This window comes from Anomaloglossus baeobatrachus, chromosome 6 (assembly GCF_048569485.1).
Source record: "Anomaloglossus baeobatrachus isolate aAnoBae1 chromosome 6, aAnoBae1.hap1, whole genome shotgun sequence".
Classification (NCBI taxonomy): Eukaryota; Metazoa; Chordata; class Amphibia; order Anura; family Aromobatidae; genus Anomaloglossus; species Anomaloglossus baeobatrachus.
Window position 1 is genome coordinate 544679060 of NC_134358.1, and position 10632 is coordinate 544689691.

Genomic DNA, 10632 nt, shown 5'->3' on the forward strand with positions numbered 1-10632 from the left:
ATATGTCAATATATTCTGCGGAAGATATTCCCGATGCTTGACAGAGAATTTTAATTTGATGCAAAAAAAAATAAATTTTTTTTTTAGACCTGTGCAGAAGGTATTTTTATTCTATCAGACTAATTCTTCATGACAGCAATCAGCGAGAACCTTCAGGTTTAAAGCAAATGCTCCCAAAGGGGCCGGGGCAATCCTGGCGCTCTTGATTTAGAGACGTAGCCGGTGTTTAACGCTCAGCAATGCGGGTGGGGGCCGGCGTATATCCCTAATCCATGCGGGTCTACGTCGTCATCCTTCTTACGGATTAAGACCCGGCGCGGCACATCTCTACGGAAAAACGTTCTCCTCTTAACATGGAAGCGATTTAATACTCCGTGTTCTTCAATGCAACATGAAAAAAAAATATTAAAAGATTTAACATGATTACAAGAGAAAGCTTTTGTTTCAATCGGAAGAATCCCACGCGTTTCCACACATTTACACAACCACACAGAGCTTCAAGCTTAAAAAAGGAGCCTTCCACCCTCCTGACGTCTTAGTCTTAAATATAATTGTATTCCCCTTTTAATTACATCTTTTCTTAGAAATGTGCGCTCCTCCGTTATTCATCCTGGAAAAGGGTGAATAAATGAATAACTGGCTGTTGCCACTAAATAGATAGAAAAACAACGGCACATCCCAACGAAGATCCAGATATTAACAATCTTTATTTCATCCAACGGTTCAGGTAAAAAACGGGAGGAGAGCTGGGTGCGGGTCCCCTCGGGACAACGGCCGTTTCGTGACCAAAAGCACTTCTACGGGTCCATGGAATGTAGAAAGTAAAAATCACTTTATAATACTTAAATGGTCGCTGCGGTGGAGTTGGGTCATATGGGCGTCTCCGTTCTCCGGTGCCGGCACCTCCTCTTTCGGCCATCTTCATCCTCCTTCTGACGCCTATGTGTATAACGCGTACTACGTCATCCACACTCGCCGGTCCCGCGCAGGCGCACTACAATACTTTGATCTGCCCTGCTCAGGACCTCCATGCCGGCGAGTGTGGATGACGTAGGACGCGTCATGCACCCAGGCTTCAGAAGAAGGACGACAAGATGGCCGAAAGAGGAGGCGCCCATATGACCCAACTCCACCGCAGCGACAGTTTAGGTAAGTATTATAAAGTGTTTTTTATTGTTCTACACAGCGGTCTGGGCTCTTATATATAGCATGTTAGAATACTGTATATAAGAGCCCAGTGGTGGTGGCCGCAACTTATAGGCCTCAAATCTGGTGACAGGTTCCCTTTAAGTTTGCTCAGGTTAAATTTTCAGTTTTACTCTGAAGTTTACATCTTCAGAGTTTAAAATTTGTCAATTTTTTCAACTCCTAATTTTTGTTAGTTTGGCGTTAACAGTTCTTTATTTTTACAAATTTGTTGTAACCCTGAGGCGAACAAAAAACAGTCCTTAGCATTATGATCTCAAATCTCAGTTATGAAAACTGCCTCACAGTCAGACTGCTCTAGTTGTCCATAGCAACCAATCAGAGCTCCGCTTTCACTTTATCTCAGCAGCTTCAATGCTGAAAGGTGCACTCTGGTTGCTATAGGCAACCAGAACGATTTTACTGTGAGGCAATCTTCATAAATGAGACCCCAGTTATTTGTGCACTAATTGTTGACAGCCATTGCTATAATTATAGACTTTACAGCACTTTATCAGGTTGCCCCACCTTAGTGACTATATGGTTGCTGCAGCTCTTTGGGTGCCATTGGTCCAATTCTTTAATTAAGACCCTTTAGGCAAAACTGTGTCAGCAGCTTCAATACTGAAAGCTGCACTCTAGTGGCTATAGGCAAGCAGAATGACCTTACCGTGAGGCAATCTTCATAAATGAGGCCCCAGTTACTTTTGCAGTGGCTACAGGCAATCAAAATGGTTTTACTGTGAGGCAATCTTCATAAATGAGGCCCCAGTTATTTCTGCAGTGGCCATAGGCAGCCAGAACGATCTTACTGTGAGGCAACCTTCATAAATGAGGCCCCAGTTACTTCTATAATGGCTAGAGGCAACGAGAATGATCTTACCGTGAGGCAATCCTCATAAATGAGGCCCCAGTTATTTCTGCAGTGGCCATAGGCGACCTGAACATTCTTACTGTGAGGCAGCCTTCATAAATGAGGCCCCAGTTACTTCTATAATGGCTATAGGCAACGAGAATGATCTTACCGTGAGGCAATCCTCATTAATGAGGCCTCAGTTATTTCTGCAGTGGCCATAGGCGACCTGAACAATCTTACTGTGAGGCAACCTTCATAAATGAGGCCCCAGTTACTTCTATTATGGCTATAGGCAACGAGAATGATCTTACTGTGAGGCAATCCTCATAAATGAGGCTTGAGTTACTTTTGCAATGGCTATAGGCAACCTGAACGATCGTACTGTGAGGCAATTCTCATAAATGAGGCCCCAGTTACTTCTGCACTGATTGTTGAGAGCTATTGCTATAGTTACAGACTTTAGAGCGAGTTATCAGGTTGCCCCACCTTAGCAACTATATGATTGCTGTCCCTTTAAGAGCAACTCTTTGGGTGCCGTCACTTTAATTCTTTAAAACCTTTTTGGCAAAAACTGTTGTTTTGCATTCAACGCAGAGACACCTATTTTCTCCTTTAGTTCTATAGAGCCTAAATTCGGGGAGCCAAATCTTGTGAAGGTGGTTGATTTCGCATTTTAATGTTCATAGTATTTTAAGTCTGGTGGTAAAGACGGGAGGTGTAAAATGTCACTAAAATCAGGTACAGCATATATATATTTTCATATACAGTATATATATATAATATATTTTAAGCAATTAGCTTCCTTCGCCTCCTGAACTGATCATTCTTTCTCAATTAGAGGCAGAGGTAGAAGCAGACATTCTCCTGCAGTTCTCCATAGAACTTTATAAGCACCAACTGTCATCTTCTAGCTCAGTAAAGGGAAGCTCTGATATCAGAAGGTTTCTTACTTTCACCTGCACTATTGTTTTAAGGAAAAAAAAAATGAAAAGATGGTTATGCTTTAAGAATGGAAGAAAAAAAAGTCCTGTGGCTTAAGACCAAGTGTTTGTTTCAGTAAGTGCATTACTATGGTTGCTAAGCCAAAGAATACACAAAGTGCATAGGAGGAAAATCAAAACCTCTTACCATAATGGTGGAGGGCAGTAACGTGCTGGAGAGTTGCGGAAAGCTGAAGCTAATGGGGTTTTCCCACGCAAGACATTTTTCACCCACCCACAGGATAATTGCTGAGGATCCAGCTTGACACACTGGTGGAGATTGTCAGACTCCAAGGAGTCCCATCTGACATTGTCTCTGATAGGGGTACTCAGTTTATTGCTAATTTCTGGGGGTCATTTTGCTCTGCTTGGGGATTAAGTTCTCACTTGGTTTGGTGACTAATGTGTGTTGTACTTGTATGTATAGTTATATCCCTTTTTTATTCTCTGATGCCGCAGTACTGCCAACCACCACATGATGTCTCCAGTTCTTGGTTTACTGTTTGTATAGGAGAGATTGGGTTTAGGAACAGAGACAGTGTTGGAAGGGTTAACTGAAGAGACCGTCCACAGTGGGATGGAGAAATAGGAATATAGTAAGGCTATGTGCGTGTGTCGCCCTGGGCAAGCCAGGGGACACAGATAACAACACCGCTACACCCCACACTCCAGGTAGGCACACCTGCTAACCAGAAATCCTTGTTGCCTCCCTCCAGGAGTCTGTGATGCACACCAGGGGGTGGGCCAGGCGGTTGGCTCCGCCCACCAAGGAGCTCACAACTCTGGAGGCAGGAAGTAACCAGGCAGATTAGCTCAGGAGGAGCTTGAGTAAAGAGGCAGAACTGTCAGGGACATGAACGAGTGAACAGCAGAGTAGCCCAGGCAGGGGCTAGAGGAAACAACCAGAAGTTAAAGTGAAGGAAAGGAAAGTGGAAAAGGAGGAAAGCAAGAAGTGGAGAGAGCGCAGAGAGTGCGCAGAGCCTGAGAGCCCAGCTGTGTGTAGGGCTAGAACAGCAAGGTCAGCGACGGCGGTGACTGTCCGGAGGGGGACCGTTTGGAAGTTCCTGGAAGGACCCCGTTGGCTGTGTGCCCGGTGGTCTGGAGAGTGTTCCGAAGGACAGTCAGCACCAGGGCAGGGGCCTCTCGGACCCCGGCAAGGCTAGGAGTCGCCCAATTTGCCGAATCCGTCAGTGAAGGGGACGTAGATCCCCCAGCAACCAAGTCCCGATTGACGGCAACAGCCCGACCATTACCGGGGAGACACCGCCACCGCCAAGGCACCAGTTTCCCCAGGGCCAGCGCCTGCGGGCAAAGTGTAGAGCTCCTCCGGCCCAGATTGCAGTCGGGGAGCGGGTAACCGGAGGGAATCCACCGCTACCATCAGTCAAACAGGTGCAAGGAAGAGAGACGTCACCGTCACCTACCGGGAGTGCAGGTGCAACCGTCTGTGGGACCGTCCTACCAGCCGTTGGTTTACCGTACAAACTGTGTCCGTGTCTCAGGCTGAGTGAGTACTACAGTGCCGCAAGGCATAGCGCTGCCCCCGCGTCCCTGCGCCCTCCAGGCCCTACACTTCACATCTCTTCACCGGGCCCCGGGATCACCAACCCCTACCCACGGAGGGGCAACACAACACCTGGCTGCTCCCATCACCATCCCCGGGACCCCCACACTGAGCAGCGGTGGTGCCATCACCACAACCGTGGGTGGCGTCACGAACTATAATCCCAACAAACACCCCCCCTTTCACTCACGGGCGAGGAGTGTCGCTCGAGACACCCCGGGATCCGGCCCGCAGCTCGAGCCACCAGGAGCAACTGCCGGACCCGAGCAGAAGGGGTGAGCGCGGTGTGCTGACACCCTCCTCCCCGCCCGCGACAACTTGGCGTCACGAACAGGATCTTACCGCTCTGCCGTCAGGTAGAGGTGCGCCTTGTTACCGCCGGAGGTATCCGGCAGAAAAATTTCAGAAGCCGCCATCTTTGGCGCGAAAAGTTCCCGCTCGAGCGTCTTCTCGAGCAGTAGAGGCGCGAAGGCCAAAACTCCGCCCCGAGAGAGGAGGGGCCGAAAAGAGCTAAGGGGGACGCGATGGCGGCTGGCGGCATGTAGTCGCCGCTATAAAAGCAGGGACGCCAGGACTCTGCAAACATCCCGTTCCTGGAAGCAAACAGCAAAGACACCATGTGGATGCCGTCCCGAAACACCGTGGCCCCCGCACCGGGAACCGCAGCGTGGGTGGAGATCCGGACCGCGCAGCTCCATCTAAGGCTGCAGGTCAAAATGCAGCTCCTCCTGGAGGAGTGGGAGACCGACATGGCGGACGTTTTGGCAGCCGTGCGGAGACGTGAGGAGGAAGCGGAGGAAGGGAGGGTGAGTGACCCACGCCCCTATGTCCCGGAGGGACCGGTCGCTGCGGCTGAGGGACCCGGTCCAAGCCCTCTCCCCCCGTTGCCTCCTTCGCCACCCGTCTCGGAGGCCGTGACCCCGCCACTAGGCCCGCTGCCACCGCAACCGGTAGCGATACCCAGCCCGTCCGCCCCAGCGGACCGACCTGTAGCCGGAGCCCGAAGCAAACCGGAGGCATTGCCATGGAAGGCCCCGAAGAGTGCGCCAGAGACAGTCCCCGAGCAGTTCCCCGAGCCGGAGCCGATGACCCGCTCCGAGCCGAAGGCCCAACTGCGGAAAGCCCCTGTGCCCATCCCCCACACCTCGGCTGAGGTGGCGCCGGGTTGTTGCTGCAAGGCAGCGCCCAAGGCCATGACACCGCGGGATACGCCACCCACCTTCCTGACAGTGGGTAACGTGCTGAATGTCCCGCGGGGCTCAACCCGTGCGCCGGAGCCATACTGGGACAGGGAGCCGACCAAGCTGGGCCTGGAGATCGCGGAGAGGGAGCGTAGGAAAGCCGAGCTGGTGGCCCGAGTCATACGGGAAAAGGAGAACCTGCGGCAAGCGACCTTCCGTGTCCGGGGCCCGTTCTACGAGGGGCAGGTGAGGCGATTCGATATCCGCCGGGGCTACGGGTTCATATACGAACCGGGCCTGGAGGCCGAGGTGTTTGTAGCCCGGCGGGATGTGCATGCTCACCTGCCCGAAGAGCATCCTGGCCGCAATCTTATCCCGGGAGACATGGTGCGGTACACTCGGCACTGCGGAGAGAGGGGGTGGTTTGCCCTGGATGTAAAGCTGAGGGGCAGCCCGGAGGGTAAGATGAGCTCTGCACCCCCTCCCTCGGATGAAGCAGCAGCAGGACCGGAGTAGGGCAATAGAGGCCCGCAGCACCGTCCCCGTAGGGACCAGCGCTTTGTTTGTTTGAAAGTTTGTTGAAAGTTTTGAAAAATGAAAAACACTGATTGAACCGAGTTTTCACCTGATTGTCAGCTGTGATTAGCAACCGGCAGGAGCCGGCACCGTTGTCCCCGTGGGGACCGTTAAAAAGTTTAAAAATGCATGGGAACTATCCATGGACAAGCCCGTGAACTCTGCAGGGCAACCACAAACGTTAGTGGCTTGTAAATATGATGGGTACCGTTACCGTTTCCGCAGGCCGCCTCCGGAGAGGCAGGTTGGAGGGAGGGCCCTGAGCAGAGCAGGCCAGGGCCCAGCCACCAAAGGGACCGGTGGCTACCCTCTGGAGGGAAGGACAGATCCCGCTCCGGTGACTTGTGCTGGACTGTGGGTCAAGGGGTGCTGCCTGGGTTTTAGGGGCAGCATCAGGGCCAGGTTGCTTGGGTTGGAGAGAGCGGAAACCGTGACCGTACACCGTTGAAACGTTAAAAGTAAAATGTGCCTCCCGTCTTGGGAAGAGTTGATTGAAAATGCTTATGTTATGTTTAACCTGTTATCCCCTTTTTACAGAAAAATAAAACCGGTGTAGGACGGCAGCCCGCGGACGGTCTGCATTTTGCTAAGGGGGAATGTGTCGCCCTGGGCAAGCCAGGGGACACAGATAACAACACCACTACACCCCACACTCCAGGTAGGCACACCTGCTAACCAGAAATCCTTGTTGCCTCCCTCCAGGAGTCTGTGATGCACACCAGGGGGTGGGCCAGGCGGTTGGCTCCGCCCACCAAGGAGCTCACAACTCTGGAGGCAGGAAGTTACCAGGCAGATTAGCCCAGGCAGGGCTTGAGTAAAGAGGCAGAACTGTCAGGGACATGAACGAGTGAACAGCAGAGTAGCCCAGGCAGGGGCTAGAGGAAACAACCAGAAGTGAAAGTGAAGGAAAGGAAAGTGGAAAAGGAGGAAAGCAAGAAGTGGAGAGAGCGCAGAGAGTGCGCAGAGCCTGAGAGCCCAGCTGTGTGTAGGGCTAGAACAGCAAGGTCAGCGACGGCGGTGACTGTCCGGAGGGGGACCGTTTGGAAGTTCCTGGAAGGACCCCGTTGGCTGTGTGCCCGGTGGTCTGGAGCAGTGTTCCGAAGGACAGTCAGCACCAGGGCAGGGGCCTCTCGGACCCCGGCGAGGCTAGGAGTCGCCCAATTTGCCGAATCCGTCAGTGAAGGGGACGTAGATCCCCCAGCAACCAAGTCCCGATTGACGGCAACAGCCCGACCATTACCGGGGAGACACCGCCACCGCCAAGGCACCAGTTTCCCCAGGGCCAGCGCCTGCGGGCAAAGTGTAGAGCTCCTCCGGCCCAGATTGCAGTCGGGGAGCGGGTAACCAGAGGGAATCCACCGCTACCATCAGTCAAACAGGTGCAAGGAAGAGAGACGTCACCGTCACCTACCGGGAGTGCAGGTGCAACCGTCTGTGGGACCGTCCTACCAGCCGTTGGTTTACCGTACAAACTGTGTCCGTGTCTCAGGCTGAGTGAGTACCACAGTGCCGCAAGGCATAGCGCTGCCCCCGCGTCCCTGCGCCCTCCAGGCCCTACACTTCACATCTCTTCACCGGGCCCCGGGATCACCAACCCCTACCCACGGAGGGGCAACACAACACCTGGCTGCTCCCATCACCATCCCCGGGACCCCCACACTGAGCAGCGGTGGTGCCATCACCACAACCGTGGGTGGCGTCACGAACTATAATCCCAACAAACACCCCCCCTTTCACTCACGGGCGAGGAGTGTCGCTCGAGACACCCCGGGATCCGGCCCGCAGCTCGAGCCACCAGGAGCAACTGCCGGACCCGAGCAAAAGGGGTGAGCGCGGTGTGCTGACACCCTCCTCCCCGCCCGCGACATGCGCACGTTGCGTTCTCTGCAGTGCAGAAAAGAACGCACCCTCTGGCAGACTGGACACTGCCTTTGTAAAAAAAATGCATCCACAACGCATGCATTTTGGATGCTTTTTCCATGCATTTTGCATGCGTTTTGGATGCATTTTTGACAATGCATTCCCCCGGCAATTTAGCTCTGCTACCTGCCGGCTGACAGTAGACACAGACAGAGTCGCGCAATAAGAATGAACTCTGGTGAACTGCACCCGACTTCATTGTCATACCGCAGCTCTGTCTGTGTGTGGCGTCCTGATTAGCAGTCAACCGTGAAGGACTCACCGGTGACCGATAATCCCCTGAGTGACTGAAGTGAGCAGCGCGATTAGCGCTGCCGTCACTCAGGTTACTCACGGCCAGCTGGAGTCCTCCCCTCAAGACCGCAACTCACCTGTGACTTCATCGCTGATCGCACGGCTCACTTTAGTTGCTGCGTGGAGCTGACAGAGAGCAGTCTGGTCTGTGACCACTCCTATCAGCTTCATATAGCAGAGCAGGACCTCGTGTGGATTACGTCGGACCTGGAGGGGTATTTGAGGATTAATAAAGTGGTGAAAGAGGGTGGTTTTTTTGTCTTTTATTCCAAATAAAGGATTTTTTGGATGTGTGTGTGTTTATTTTCTTTAACTTACAGGTTAATCATGGTCGGTACCTTGGGGAGACACCTGTCATGATTAACCTAGGACTTAGTGGCAGCTATGGGCTGCTGCCATTAATCCTTATTACCTCGATTGCCACCGCACCTGGGCAATTCGGGATGAGCCGGGTAGAGTCCCGGGACTGTGACCCCTAAAGGATGCGGCAATTCCGGGCGGCTGCTGGCTGATATTTTTAGGCTGGGGAGCTCCCTATAACGTGGAGCTCCCTATCCTGAGAATACCAGCCTCCAGCCGTGTGGCTTTACCCTGGCTGGTATCAAAATTGGGGGGGACCGCACGTCGTTTATTTAAAATTATTTATTATTTATTTTACTGCACGATATAGACCCGCCCACCTGCGGCTGTGATTGGTTGCAGTGAGACAGCTGTCACTCAGCGTGGCGGCGTATCTGACTGCAACCAATCATAGGCGCCGGTGGGCGGGGAGAGCAGGGAATACGAGATTGAATAATGAGCGGCCGGCATTTTCAAAAGAGGAGAAGCCACCGGAGCAGTGTGACAGCCGTGCAGCGCCGCACTGGTGATCGGGGATCGGTGAGTATGAGAGAGGGGGAGAGACTGACCGATGGACAGAGAGAGGGACAGACAGAGAGAGAGACCGACCGACAGAGAGAGAGACAGACAGAGCGACCAACTGACAGAGAAAGAGACCGACAGACCAACAGACAGAGGGAGATTCACCGACATTTACAGAGAGAGACTGAAAAGTGTCAAAAAAGCATGCGGAACGCAACAAAAATGCAGTCCAAGTGCATTTTGGTTGCGTTCTGACCCACATCATTAATTTCAATGGGTGGAGAACGCAGCTACAACGCACAAAAGAAGTGACATGCTGCTTTTTTTTCCGCAGCGATTTTGGGCATCCAAAACGCTGCGTTTACAAACATAGGGTCTGCATTGATTTTTCGGCTTTCTCATAGACTTTGCTGGGGAAGCTGGACGCATGCAATTTGGCACTGAAAACGCTGCAGTTCAGAACGCAGCGTTTCCACGGAAAAAAAAAACGCAACGTGCGCACATGGCCTAAAAGGAATTTTCAGTTTTTAAGCTTGTTGTGTGCTGGAAGTAGAGGGGAGAACGCAAGTGCAAGAGGAAGCAGAGGTGACCAGGCTCGAAGTGCACAAGTAGCTCCATGTAGGTATACTGGGAGAAAGGAGGGCTTCCCACTAAACAGGCCATGTGAAAAGCTGTGGACATAGTGTCAGAACAGTGTGTAATGGGGATCCTTTAGAGAGGAAGAGGACGCCCAGCTAAAGGCCACTGGCACAGGAGTATCGGCTCTTGGAGCAACTAGCATAAAAGTGCTGGGTACCGTAGTCACAGAGAAACATGTGGACCCATGTGGTTAAATACCAGTGGGAGATAGATGATTCAACCTCCCCCTCCCTCCTTGGTAGCCAGTGTGGAAAGAGTTAACAGCATATCTGCATCCAATCTGGAAGAGCATCATTAATACAGTGTCTCTGCATGAACAACACTGACCTAATTTCATCTTCATAAACGACAATTCCCCAGGTCATTGAGGTTACATCATTAGGGAACGGATGATGGAGACTGTAGTACCTCAAATAGAGCGGTTGCACTTTCTCCAGACCTAAATCCCATAGAAAACCTATGGGATTACCTGAGTCACAGTGTAGAGGCCGTAACTTTGTATCCCAGAACCTCAATGACCTGAGGGCTGCCCTTCAAGGAGACACACAATAAGTCCACGTGTGACCACCAAGAGAC